Source organism: Rutidosis leptorrhynchoides, chromosome 10 (assembly GCF_046630445.1).
Source record: "Rutidosis leptorrhynchoides isolate AG116_Rl617_1_P2 chromosome 10, CSIRO_AGI_Rlap_v1, whole genome shotgun sequence".
In the NCBI taxonomy this organism is placed as follows: domain Eukaryota; kingdom Viridiplantae; phylum Streptophyta; class Magnoliopsida; order Asterales; family Asteraceae; genus Rutidosis; species Rutidosis leptorrhynchoides.
In genome coordinates this window covers 274,730,896-274,734,819 of record NC_092342.1, presented here as the reverse complement: position 1 = coordinate 274,734,819, position 3,924 = coordinate 274,730,896, and the positions used below count along the sequence as shown (strand labels likewise).

The window sequence follows — 3,924 nt, the reverse complement described above, 5'->3', positions numbered from 1 at the left end:
TTGTTACTTACATCTAAAACTTTCCCATCTTCTGGTGTTGGTTTTTCAGAATTTGTTGATACCATGTTAACATTTTCATTCCGAGGATTTACTTCATTATTACTCGGTAGCTTTCCTTGTTCCCTTTCACTCATCAATCTAACAAGAGTACCTACTTATTTTTCTAGATTCAAAATGGAAGCTTGTTGAGTTCTAAATGACTGATCAAACCTCTCATTCATTTGGGTTTGAGTTTCAATAAATTGTGTTTGAGATTCAACTAGCTTAAATACCACTTCTTCCAGATTTGACTTTTTCTCTTCGGTTTGTTGTGGTGGTTTATACAAGCCAGGTCTTTGTTGATTTAAAGTGTTGTTTTGAGTTGGTTGGTTATTCGGACCTTGTTGGTTGTATGAGTTATTATTGGGTCCATTTAGATTGTAAAGAATGTTTTGATTTCGATTAAAGTTTGGCCTTGGCGGTTGATAATTATTTTGATAATTATTTCCCGGCCTTTAGTTTATGTAGGTAACATTCTCTCGTTGTTCCATCGTTTGCTCAACATTACAATCTTTCGTTAAGTGTGGTCCACCGCATTGCTCATAACTGATTCGTATTGCGTGAATATCTTTAGTCATCTTTTCCATTCGTCTCTCGAAAGCATCTATTTTTGCGGAAACAGAATCAAAGTTATGGCTAGAATCGGCTCTAGCCGCTTTAGATGAATGAAAAATATCTTTTTCCTGATGCCACTCATGAGAGTGGGATGCTGTGTTATCAATGATCTTGTGAGCTTCGGTTGCGGTTTTCTTCATGATGGAACCACCAGCTGCTGTGTCGATGTATTTTCGTGTGGCGATGTCGATGCCTTTAAAGAAAATTTGCACTATTTGAAAAGTTTCTAAACCGTGTTGAGGACATTCTCTCAACATCCTTCCGAATCTTGTCCATGCCTTATATAACGTTTCATTTGGCTTTTGCACGAACGTGGCAATTTCTCCTTGAAGTCTCACGGCTTTAGATGCCGGAAAGAATCTTTGAAGAAATTTCTCAACTAAAATATCCCATAAGTCAATCGTTCCTTCAGGTAACGATTCTAACCAATCTTTGGCTTCTCCTTTTAAAGTCCATGGGAACAACATAAGATAAATAGTTTCATCCTCGGCTTCTCGGATTTTAAATAGATTACAAATCCTATTAAAAGTTCGAAGATTTTCGTTTGGATCTTCTTTTGTTGTACCACCAAATTGGCACTGATTGGTGATCATGTGTAGGATTTGTCCTTTGATTTCAAAATCTGATGCTCTAACATCTGGCTGATTAATGGCGTGACCTTGGCCCGTGCGTGTGGCTCTCATTCGGTCTTCCATACTTAGAGGTTCCAGATTTTCCATGATTGAATTTGTTGAATCTGAATCACTAGAAGATTCTGATTTAACTATTTGTGGTTCGGGAGGAATGATTAGTAGTTCAGGATCTTGGAATTGTCCTTGAATATCCTCTGGATTCTCAGTTGTGAAGTCGGGTTCAAAAAAATAGATTATCGGAAATTTGAGTTGGAGAACTTGTTCGACTAGATGATGATTCTAAAGAAAAATCAATGGCAACAATATTGGCTAGATGCCTTGATCGAGTTACAGGTGGTGAACGTATGAAAGGTTGTGAACGTTTTGCTCGGTGCATTCACTGAATATCCTATTAGTTATAAAAATAAAAATTATATAAGTTATCAAATTAATAGACTTTTCTGATTTTGCCCACGTTTCGAATAGCCAATAGATGCAGCAGGTAGCCAGGACCCTTTAAATCGGAAGCCCACAACTCGCCACTAACAAATCCAACTATTACTACGAACCAGAAAATTTGGATGTCTATCAATTTAATCGCTTAAAATAATTTTTCGTTTGAAATTTTAGAGAAGAAATAGAAAATTCTATGTCCTAAAAACTAGAGCGTCGAGAAATAAAAAAGAAAAAGATTGCATCGAAAAACGTCGAAAAATAAAAGGTCGAAAAATAAAAATAAGAAAGTAGCGCGTCGAAACTTAAAAGGGATTCTAAACGAAAAACGACAATTACTTAAAATGATACTAAAATTTTAACACGGCGTCGCAAAATTTTAAGCCACCTAAATCTGAGTCTAAAGAAAAAGCACTAAAGGGATTTTACGGCAAAGCCTAAAAATCTAAAAGTATAAAAATAACTATGGCAAAACTAAACTTAATATTAAAAGTTGTAACTAGAGTCTAAAAATCTAAAGGTAATAAAGCTTAAAATAAATATATATATATTTTAATTTTATAGACAAAATCTTAAAAAAATATATATATTTTAATTTTTTTTTTAAAATAAAATTTTATTTTTATATTTTATTTTTTTAACGATTTTAATATTTCTTTTTTAAGGATTTTAAATTTTTTTAAAAAAATTTTTTTTTTCTTTTTTTTACGAAAATAATAATTTTTTTATTATTTTTTTTAAAAAACTTTTTTGTTAACTCATTTACTATTCATGAATAGTAAATAAAACGAAATTAATTAATTTACTATTCACATGAAAGCGACATGATAGAAATTATTAATTATAAGTTACATAATATACCCTTGAAGTATTTAATAAATACGACTTTTTAAAACTTTACGATTCAAATTTGATTCAAAATTATTATTATATTATTATATTTTATTTCAATATTATTATATTATTATATTTTATTTCAATATTATTATATTATTATATTTATTAAATTATTATATTTAAATTAATATATCTTTAATCAATCAAAAACTAAAAAAAAACTTAAATACCCCGTGAAGACACAAAAAATGTCCCCGGCAGCGGCGCCAAAAACTTGATGTGTTCTAGTGGGTGTGTATGAAACGGCTATCAGTTTTATTTTTATTTACTACAGGAAATCACCTAAATTAAACTAAAACACAAAAGGCAAGTATACCTATCGTGTAATAATATAGCTAAGATAAAGTCCGGGAGGTCGATCCGTGGACACTATTATTGGGTGTCTTACTAGGTCAAATTAGTTAATTAAGTAGTTAAACTAGATATAGTAATTATAGGTAACTTTGGGGGGATTTACCGTTTAATGACCGGTTTGTTGATTTTATATTTTAAGCGTACAGATAAATGACAATAATTGAAGTGCGTAAAATAAATAACAATATTAAAATGACAATAAATAAAATTGCGAGTAAATGAAAGTACGATGAGAAATACAATAAAAGAATTATGCTTATTTAAACTTCCGTAATCATGATGTTTGACGTTTTGATTTTAATTTATTATGCTGGGTTAATTGTCCTTTGTCCTGAATTTATTTGATACCTATCTGGTTTTTGCCCATAATAGTTCATCGGTCATAATTATAAAATGATCGTCAAATTAACCTTATACCCGAAGTCAAATATTCCAACTAATTGGGGATTCGAACTGTAACAAGGTCTTAATACTTTGTTAATAATTACACCAGGTTATCGACTGTGTAATCCAAGGTCTTAATACTTTGTTAACAATTACACCAATTACCCTTGTATGTAATCCACCCCTGTTTTAATTAGTCCATGATTATTAATTTACCCACTTGGCTAGAATGAATAATAAATTACCCAACCCAATTGATTAATTAAATGATTGTAAAAGATGTCGTATAAACGTCACTAAATAGGACATGCATAATCATTTAATAATTATTAGATTAACTAATTTGAAGATAGGTTCGACAGACTCCAAAGAGTTGTCATTCGATTAGACAATACCCCCAATATATTAATGGTCCATGGTCCAATGTCCACAAGTGTCGATCTTTTGTCCATACCCTAATTATGGTACAAAATCCAATAACCCAATCTTTAATATTTAGTCCAACATCATGATTACTTCGGCTCAAATAAGCATAATAATAACTTAGTTACGAGACATTAATTTAAAAAGG

General features: G+C 31.0%; 1 non-coding gene across 1 annotated transcript; it reads left to right on the top strand.

The window, feature by feature from the left end:
- Window positions 1–882: 882 nt before the first annotated feature.
- On the top strand, window positions 883–989 carry LOC139874014 (small nucleolar RNA R71). The gene has a single exon (XR_011767719.1). It is a non-coding gene; the product is annotated as a small nucleolar RNA R71 (small nucleolar RNA).
- Window positions 990–3,924: the final 2,935 nt, after the last annotated feature.